Genomic DNA, 10946 nt, shown 5'->3' on the forward strand with positions numbered 1-10946 from the left:
ATTTGGATGCAGTGAGACGCATATGCAATATGTAAAGACGACTACACATTATGGTCTTCTATATGAGCGTGGTAAAGGCTTGGATATACATGGTTACACAGATGCTGATTGGGCAGGTAGCTCATATGACAGGAGGTCTACTAGTGGTTATGCCTTTACACTTGAAAGTGCCGTGGTGAATTGGAGTAGCAAGAAGCAATCTACATTTGCTTTATCTAGTACAGAGACTGAATACAGGGGTGCAGCCATTGCTACTTGTGAAGGAATATGGTTAAAGAGTCTCTTGGCAGATTTGGGTGAGCCTATTGATGGCAAAGTTGTCATTCATTGTGACAACATGAGCAGTATACAGTTGGCAAAGAATCCAATGTTTCATGTGCGGACCAAACACAGAGGTCCATTATCACTTGTTAGAGGGAAGGTGCTAGATGGTACAGTGGATCTATAGTATGTGAAGACTGACGAGAAGGTGGCAGACATCTTTACAAAGCCACTTAGCAGGGAGAAGTTTGAGTACTTTCGTACTATGTTGGGAGTACGTGGGATGAGCTTTGAGGGGGAGTGTTGAGAGCTTTGATAGTCCAAGCTCATCTACATCTTCATCTCTATGGCAGTACATCATGAGCTTGAGAGGGGCTGTTGAGATTCAAGCTCGATGTCAGTGTGTGCCAGCTATGCTATGTGCTAGCATGTTAGGTAGCAGCATGTGTGAGACATAAATGACTGGGTCCTACTGGTCATAGGGTGTGGACATTAGCTAGGGTTAGATGTGTGTGGACACAACTCATAGTGTGCCTTGTGTATTATGGATTATGGCTTTATGCATTGTGTGAGAAGGGAGATGGCTACCCTCTATGGTTAGGGTTTGCAATATACATTAGGGTTTGCTCCTGTGTGTGTCTCCCCTCCCTCTACCTATTTTTCAACAAAGATACCCACAATTACAAAGATGCACCTCAATACTATCTCAAGGGCCACAAACCTAGAAAATGAAAACAAAAACATCCACCAAGTCATGCTTTAAAATTCCCATTGGAAAAGAAGAAATATTTCACACCATCACTTCCCTCCAAAGGATTGCATGTAGTTGACCCTTGAATCTCTTTTCAAAAAAAAAACCACACATATGCGTGCATACATGTATGGATGTGGATAAATGCATACATATGTGTATTATGTATGCAAGTACATATGTTGTGTGCAAGTACATATGTGTCTTATGTATGCAAGTACATATGTTGTGTGCAATCAGCCACAAAAAAGAAGTCCACCAATTTGTAACATTTTTTATGTTCAGGGTCAATGGTGTTGAACCAATATCTGATGTCAAAAACCAAGGAGTCAAATTGATGATATTGAACCATCTTTTATACCCCCTTGGGTACCCATTCGACTTCTAGCAGCATGAATTCGGGTGGCAGCATTAAATGCTCACAACTTGTGGAAAATACCAATAAAATGTTTTAACTATTTTCACACCATGTAGTGGGTTGGCCACTCTATGCATGGCTTGTGGGCTACTGGGCAGCCTGTGTGAACTATTCCACATCTGGCCCCAATAGCCCCTAATTGGTTGGCTGCCGCCATAGGGCTGGCCAACATCCCCCCTTCTAGCCCAACACATGGCTGGTGGGCACAACTAGGGCCCTCCTGGCCCCTTGAGGGTGATTCTACACCTCCCCCATGCCCACATTAATGGTCTTGGGGTGGCCCTATGGGCTTGCCCCATCTCTACATGCAAAAGCTACATGCCTACACAGAGGAGATCTACATCCAATTGCAAACTAGATACACACAACATCTAACATCATTCCAGAGGGAGACTCATAGTGCAGACTTGCGCTACATCATGTGCAGGACACTACACACCTGACCTTGGATGCATAAAGTGGAACCCACATGGGACCAGTTTCCACTCTAGGTCCTGCACCTTCTTGTTCAAATATGTCCACGTGGCATCCAAATGCGAGATGCACGTGACATTGCAGGTGAAGACTCTTCGGGCTGACAAAGGAGGATAGTTTTTCTCTAATGCTTTTGTGCAGAACATGGCATCAAGTGGGAGCTGGCCAATATAGGATCGCCTTCAGAGAATGGAGTAGTTGAGCATAAGAACTGGACTATGGTGGAGATGGCGAGAGGACGATGCTAGAGCATCATGGTCTTCAGGTTGTGGCTACAGCTGTCCATACCCTCAACCGATCGCCGACAATGTCAATACCAAAGATGACTTCGTATGAGGCTTAGTTTGACAAGAAACCAGATGACGGCCATTTTTGTGTTTTTGGGAGTGATGCCTATGTTCCATTCCAAAGAAGCAAAGGGAGAAAGCTTGACTCAAAGTCCTAGAAGGTTGTATTTGCAGGATATAACTCTCTTTCAAAAGGCTACATAAAGGATATGACCCAGAGCGGAACGAGGTTGTTAGCAGGGATGTTGTCTATGACGAGCATGTTCCAGCTTCCACTGTTAATGAGCCACCACTTCTTGGAGAACCAGATGAGTATGAGGATGACTCTCAGGCTATTGCTCCAGCTAGCCAGCCTCAATCAATTGTTGAGGTTGAGCCCGAGGTTGGAGATGAGCCCCATCAACAAAACAGGAGGCTCTGTGTTCTGTTCGAGTACCAAAGTGGTTGTTGGACACCGTTCGGGAGTCAGGTGTTACGGAGTATCCCTCCAAGTGGACCATAGAGGATGGACCTCGAAGATCGCACAGAGAGTTCGTGATAAAAGTCAGTCAGAGGAGCCTTTACAGGTGAGCTATGCTTTAATGTCTCATCATTCGGGACAAAGAGCCCACTTCCGTTAAGGAAGCTCTTTCCTAGGATACTTGGAGGAAAGCCATACAAGTGGAACTAGAAGCCATAGAGAAGAATAACACTTGGGAGTTGGTTCTGAGGCCGTCAAAATGGTTTGTCATTGGTGTCAAGTGGGTCTAAAGACCAAGTGTACGTCTGATGGGATGGTGGACAAGCACAAGGCTAGACTTGTGGCTAAGGGCTATTCTCAGCACCATGGCATCAACTATGAGGACACATTTGCACCGATAGCGGTGATGACCACAATTCAGACAGTTCTTGCCCTTGCCTTTTCTCAGCAGGGATGTCCACAATTCGGACAGTTCTTGCCCTTGTGTTCCTTAATGGTGACTTACAGGAGGAGGTGTATGTTGAGCAGCCTCTAGGCATTGAGGTTCTAAGATCAAAGGGGATGGTTTACATGTTACGGAAGGCCTTGTATAGCCTTAAGTAGGCTAGAATCACAAGATTGATTCCTTCTACTACGGAAAGGTTTTCAAAGATCAGTTGCAAATCCTAACATGTATCTCTTTCGGGAACGCGATATGATCACATTGATTTTCACTCTTGCAAGGGGATTCCAATCTCTCGTCAGCTGAGTAGAGAAGGCGGATCTAGTCGCTGGAGTGACACACACCCCCCTGTCCCCCATAAATCATCAAAAGTTGCTATTTGCACAGAAGATAGAGGGAGCTTCTACAACAACTGAAGCTAAACTTGCAGAAGCGGGCGTCGGGACTTGGGAGAGACGTTTTCCCGAGAGAGAGAGAGAGAGAGAGAGAGAGAGTCCCCGAGTCACACCCCCTGCTTATTTGTGGTAAGAGGAGCTTGCAAAGTGGCCCTCATATTACTAGTACCTACTTGCTTGGTATGAGCAAGTGTTGTTTCTTCATGAATAGGGACACCTTCTTGATCGGCTAGTTTCTTTGTGTTTGCATATTCATGGCCTTTGGGTTGTAGGGGCATCAGGGCACCGTGTGCCTGGTGTGCATCGTTTATAACCAAGACTTCATCTACTTCGTTAATGTTGGAATTAGGGTTGCAGGAAAGCACACAAAGCTTGGAGAAGAAGAAGCAAGAATGCACACAACACACAATGTATTAGATTGTGTCAATGTACAAAAGATTAGTTAGCCCTAGAATGATGGGCGTATATACAAGCCGGGGGAAAATATATATACAAGCCGGGGGAAAAAACCTCCTAAAGAGGGAAAAAGTGCCCCGGCGGCCCTAAGTGTGTTCACACACATCACTGCCCATATATATGGTAACAAATCCCCCCTGGGAGTGATGGTGTGAACGAGAGCTGGCACTCATGTATAAGGAAGTACCATGCCCGAAGTACATCAGTCCACAAAGGGGAGCAAGCCCAAAGCTTTGCGGAAAGCTTCGAACTTCTCACGAGGAAGCGTCTTTGTGAAAAGATCGGCGAGGTTGTCCTATGTTGGCACATAGGCCAAGCTGATCTCTCCTGCTGAGAGTCTCTCCTCTCCCTGACATAGTGATAATGCACCTCAATGTGCTTTGTGCGAGCATGAAAAACTGGGTTTCTCGCAACTGCCAATGCGCTCTAACTGTCAGTGTAAATAGAGGTGGCAGACTCCTGTCCAACACCCAAGTTAGCCATAAGCCGTTTGAGCCACACACACTCAACCGTAGTTGTGAAAGCTACCTTGTACTCAGCTTCACAACTAGAAGTGGCCACAGTAGGTTGCTTCTTGCTCAACCAAGATATGCATGAGCTACCGAGCATGAAACAAAAACCACTTGTGGACACTCTTGTTTCATAGCAACCAGTCCAATCTGAGTCTGAAAAAGCATGTAAATCTGGCGGCAATGATCCCCCCTTGGGATAAAACAACCCAAGATGTATGGTGCCACTCAAGTAGCGAAAGATGCGTTTAACTACCTTCCAATGCTGAGACCCTGGGCTATGCATAAACCTGCTCAACTGTGAGATTGCAAACTGAATGTCCGGCCTCGTAATGCATACATAAATGAGGCAACCAACAGCCGTCTGATAGAGTGTGACATCAAAGTGATCTCCAACATCATGAAGACTCAACTTCAAACCTATCTCCATTGGAGTAGCAATAGGCTTGAAGTCTTCAAGACCAAATCTCCGCAACAATGTCTTAATATACTTTGTCTGACACAAAGCAATACCTCCATCACACTGCTTAAATTGTATCCCCAAATAATGATGCAAATGCCCCAAATCTGACATCTCAAAAGAGGCATTCAAATCAGCCTTCAAATCAGCAATATGACTTTCATTTGGTCATGTAAGCAGCATGTCATTGACATAGAGAACAATGATTAGATGTACATCATCCACACATTTAACATACAAAGTGCTTTCTGTTGGACTATTCTGAAAACCATGTGCAGTCAAATATGCATGTATCTTTTCATACCAAGCTCGTGGAGCTTGCTTTAAACCATACAAAGCCTTTTTCAACCTGCACACTTTGTTTTCCTGTCCTCTTTGAACAAAACCACGAGGCTGCAATACATACACCTCCTCATGCAAATCTCCATTTAAGAATACAGTCTTTATGTCCAACTGATGTACATTCCAACCATTATGAGCTGCCAATGCACAAATGCTACGAATGGTAGTCATACGACAAGTGGGAGCAAAGGTCTCATGAAAATCAATGTCCTTTTCTTGAGCATAACCCTTTGCAACAAGTCTAGCCTTATAGCGATCAACACTGCCATCTAGCTTTCGTTTCAACTTAAAAACCCACTTACATCCAATGAACTTTTTACCAATAGGCAAATCACACAAAGACCATGTACCATTCTTCATTATAGCATCATATTCACTTTGCATTGCAGCCAACCAATTTTCTGATTTTTGTGCCTCATCAAATAAAAGAGGTTCTTCGTCTTCACACATACAGTATCTCCCATAGTGGGGGGTGTTCCTGAGTGCTCAGGTCCTTATGGAGGAGGAAAGATGGAGGTGGGAAAGGAGTTCTCTCAGGTGAAAAGAGCCATCAGTCACTGCAGCGCTTCCCACAGTTAAGGGCTAGGCGGGTTAGCGCAGAGGGTGGGGCGGTTGGCGCAGAGCCGAGGCGAGGGGGCAGCAAGCGGGAGAGAGAGAAAGAAAAAGAGAGAGAGAGAGAGAGGCAGGAGGGGGCTACGAGGAGACAGAGAGATGGGTGAGTCCTTTTGGAGCAAGCAGAGAGAAACGAAGAGCTTGTGGGGGTGCAGTGAGAGAGAGAGAGAGAGAGAGAAGCGGGCGAAGAGAGACAGAGAACCTCGTTACCTCAATGCCCATAGCCCGTAGCCCGCACCCGCTCTCTGTGAGTCTGGGTTACCTCAATGCCCGGCGCCCGCAGCCCACGATGGTGTTGAGTCTTGACTCGTCCTAGACCACCATGTTACGTGTAGCCTGTAGGTGAAGAAGCTGGTCCCTGTGGAAGGCTGGACTGCCGTATAGGAGAAGCTGTAGACAATAGGTTGTTGTAGTCAAACTTAGACGGTCTGGCCCGGAAGCAGGCGTTCAAACCACTCCATGGTGACTCCCTTCAAAATTGGTCGCACTTCCAAAATTTAAGTTGGAATTTTATTTAAAAAAATTTTAAAATTTAAATAGTTGTCATCACCAAGAGGTATAAATTGTAGCCTCTAAAAATTATAATTTATAAAGCCTAAAGCCTAAAATTTTGGTAATTATTTAAAAAAACTAAGTTATCATATGGTAATTTATTAGTATTTTCAAGTTACCAATATGTAACTTCATCTCAAAGGTAAGTTACCAAATGGTAATCGTAAATAAAATTTGGATTACAATTGATAATCTTTGTGGGTTCAGGTTACAAGGAGGTTACCAAATTTATACTCTGCTTGGGCACCCACACTCTTGGGCCTTAGCCAATGCATTTGCACTACATGCGGAACAACTCGCTTGCAACCCACATGTGGATGATGAGGCCATAATGTTGAGTTTGACTTTATGCATGTAACATCTCTTTAATGATGCAAAGTTAGGTGATGTCATCACTCACATGGATAGCACATGGGAAGATTGAGAGATGAGGACTCTAACTTCATTGACATACTTGATGGGCCGGGCTCCATAATATATGTGATACATTTGTAACCATTTGCTTTATGTAGATGGCATAGTGCTTATCTCAGATTCAATCAAGGCTTTATAGAGACACTTGATGGCATTATATGACTTTTGTGAGCAGTGGTCACACTTGTGGTTTCCAAATTATATAGATGACATAGGGCGTACCTTAGATTCAATAGAAGAGTGATAGAGGCACTTGATGGCATTGTAGGCCTTGTGTGAGTAGTTGGACCTCACAGTTAACCTTAACAAGACAAAGGCCCATGATCTTCAGCACCTCACACTTAAATTCAACTTCACAAATGCAGAAGATTAGGTTAACATTGTCTCATCTTATGTATGCTTGGGAGCCACTTTTTTGGAACCTACCCACTATGCACCCAACACCTTAGGCCCGACTGAAAAGGGGGTATGCGACTTTGGCTTCATTAGAGCGGCAATGCTTTCAAGCTCACTTTCAAGAGCTTAGCACTAAGGGTGTCTTTTTGACACACTGGTGACACAAGCTGTGAAGTATGGGGCCTTTTGGGGACTAGACCTTAGGGATGACCACTGGCTGAGGATAGAGAGATTGCAGGTCATGATATTTATGTGTGGATGATTCGTCCTCAGTGCCCCACTCCTTTATTCTCATAGAATTCAGAGCAACCCCCTTGTTAGTTGATGCCCTCTTCTAAACAACGACCTTTATATATCACATCTATCCTTTGGACAAAGACATGCTCCCCCAAATGGAACTAGAGTCATCAAGTGACTAGCCGAAATGAGACATGTTAGGGTTTTGGCATGCCAAGGTCGCATATGGATTGCCCTACTCACATTTCATATGGGATGGCCTATGGTTTGGATGCACCACTTTTACCTCACACCCGACAAGACATTAACCGACTTATCCGAGCAAACCTCTTTAGAATAGAGACCCATGTTTCCACTAGAACTTCCTACAAAGATGTAGTTCCATCAAAATCACTTTATGAGGTTTACACAAGAAGGCTTCATTGACAAGCGTGGCTATCTACATAGACAAGTGACATGCCGATCAACTAGATCTGAGTCTCATCACATCACTTGAGGTTGGAGACTGAGCGAGCAAAGGGAATCTGCCGATTTTGTTCACTAGATTAAGAGAAAGAGGAATACTATCTTTTCAATTCCCAAGTGTACTATTAGCAGCAAGGGAGGTTTCCTTGCCTCTTTGGGGAGAGATTCAATCTGCCATCTCGGGTCATTGATTTCCACACCAACAATGCTAGCGACTCTACTTGATGGAGCTACACTAGAAGAGAGTGTAGTCTCCACCTTTTTCTATGGTTGCATACATTCAAAGGATTCATCACATGGTAGAGACAATAGAGGGTAGAAAAAGGTAAACCATGGCTAGCCCTATCTTCCTTCTTGTGACTAGATGCCGAGTGACACTTGGTGTTATATGCACAGACCGCACATTGGATGACCACTCACACACTGCCTCCTGCAATACACATGATCACAAGCTGCCAAGAGCAAATCAGAGTTATTAGGGCTGATCTTGGCAACTTTACATCCACAAGACCTGACAAGCTGCCATCGGAAACCTTTAGTGTAACCCTATTATTCCTTTGACATGAAATGGCGGACCAGCATATTAGTAAGACAGAGGGAGAATTAGTAAGGCAAGCGGGCAGGGCCCGGGGGGACGGGCAGGCCGATGGAAGCTCCTCCTCCTCCTCCTCATATGTGACGCTAGAAAATAATCTTCCTATCTGTTTTTAACGTTTTTTTGGAAAATATAAGCGTACATAGGGAGAATTAGTAAGGCAAGCGGGCAGGGCCCGGGGGGACGGGCAGGCCGATGGAAGCTCCTCCTCCTCCTCCTCATATGTGACGCTAGAAAATACTCTTCCTATCTGTTTTTAACGTTTTTTTGGAAAATATAAGCGTACATGTGGGCAGGTCGCCGACGGAAGCTCCTCCTCCTCCTATGTGACTCTAGAAAATAATCTTTCTATCTGTTTGTATAACAGAACATTCTCTTGGAAAAATGGCGCTAGAGGGAGGGCTTGAACCTCCGACCTTGTGGTTAACAGCCACACGCTCTAACCAACTGAGCTACTCCAGCAGCTGCTGCTGTACAAATGCGTCAGGCGTATTATATATAAATTCCAAATTGCATTAACACATAAAGTCTTCTCACTAATAAAAGCCTTACTAAAAAATCCCAAGTAAAATGCACCAATAAACCTGCTTAGAAGCTGTTTCCACGAATGTCAAAATTTTCAACTACTACTCATTCAAATACAACCACTCAATTTTAAAAATTGTAAACACGGCATATTTTCCATCCTCCTTCACATCCTATATAATGAGCTACAATTTTTTAAAATTTTAAAATTTCCATCTTCAATTCTCTCTTATCACCAATCCTCGATGTTGTGGGAAAACCTCCTTAAAAGATACATACAATAACTTGTGACATATATATTTGCTCTTGCATAAGACTATGTAAAGAGCTTGAATATATTGAGAGTTTTCAAACCTCTTGGTCTTTATTATGTTTTTTCCTACATGATTGTTATGTGTCTTTAAAATAAGCTTGGAGGTGGGGTTATTTTTTCCATGTACATTAGGACATATGCCTTTTTAAACTTTGATTTTTACTTTATTATATTCAATGGATTATAATTGTCTTTAAAATCTCATCCAAACTCGCTCCTTTTTCTTTTTTTTTTTAAAATGGTTGCAGAGAAAATACATTCATTTCATGTAAGGTGGACTTTAGCCTCTCATATCATTTAAAAAAAGACAGCAAAGAAAAAACGTTCATTTCGTGTAAGGTACTCCTCAAATTCAATGTATGTAAGTTTCTGAGAAATATTATATTATGTATAATAGATTAGGACAAGCTAAAGGTCTTTTTCTTTGAGAGAAATGAGAATGCTAGAGGTATTTATATCTATCTCCTTCTTTTTCTTCTGAGACCCATTTGCACAATGACAACATTTTTTTTTCTTTTTTCTTTCTTCATTGAGGAATACACAATAACATTAAGTTTATATCTGTTCACTTACATTTTTAGCAATAAGTGACTTAATGTAAGCAAAAATTTTCAAGGATACTTAAATACCATATTATGAAAAACTTGCTTAAATGATGTTTCCACCTACAAATAATGGAAATATGTGCGATTTTAATTAGTGTGTTTTTTGAAGAAACTACTTTATTATGGAATTTGTATACAATTAGCCACTCCATAGGTTAACATGGTTAACCACTCCGTAGGTCAACATGGTTTCACTTGCATGACTTATCATAAGGCGCTTTGCCATCTTACTTACTCGAACATGCACTTATCTTTTGTGAGATGGTAATGGAACATATAAAGCCTCCCTACCTTGAGCTTAGTTACATGAAAAGCTTACTGAAATGATGTTTCCACCTATAAACACACGCTAAAGCACCAAAAAACAAGTACGAGCAATTGCACTCAAAGGTAAATTTTATGCCAAAAAATTATACAAAATCTCAAGGAGGGAGATAAGATATGTGGAAGATAAACCACTTTGGAGGAATGTACTTCAATGATGAAAATATGTGCAATTTTAAGTAGTGTGCTTTTCGTAAGAAATTACTTTGTTATGGCATTTGTATATTGTTAACCACTCTGTAGGTTAATATGGTATCACTTGCCTAACCTTAAAGCACTTTGTCATATTACTCATTCAAACACTTACATTTTGTAAGATGGCACTGGAACATATAAAGTAGCCTTACCTAATGTCAATAGAGAAAGTCTAAGAATTTCAAGTACAACTTGCATAAGATTAGTAATAGTGGTTGTCATCAGGGACCATTTTTAAATTTGGTCGGGCTAGTGCAAAAACTAGATAATTTTGACACTAAGCAATAGGTAATCATTCCCTTGAATTAGAGTACTAGTGATCTCTTCTTACTTGCGTATATGGTGCTTAATCTTGCTTGCTTAATGAATGCATGCTAGATAGGTTTGTTTGGAGGTCTCCCTCATACATAAGCTTCTTCCTCTTCTCTCGTCTTTTATGAGAGAGAACCATCACGAAG

General features: G+C 42.5%; 1 non-coding gene across 1 annotated transcript; it reads right to left on the bottom strand.

Moving 5' to 3' along the window:
• Nucleotides 1-8914: 8914 nt before the first annotated feature.
• Nucleotides 8915-8988, bottom strand: TRNAN-GUU (transfer RNA asparagine (anticodon GUU)). The gene has a single exon. It is a non-coding gene; the product is annotated as a tRNA-Asn (tRNA).
• Nucleotides 8989-10946: the final 1958 nt, after the last annotated feature.

Source organism: Cibotium barometz, chromosome 15 (assembly GCF_041138505.1).
Source record: "Cibotium barometz isolate CiBa-2024 chromosome 15, ASM4113850v1, whole genome shotgun sequence".
Lineage (NCBI taxonomy): Eukaryota > Viridiplantae > Streptophyta > Polypodiopsida > Cyatheales > Cibotiaceae > Cibotium > Cibotium barometz.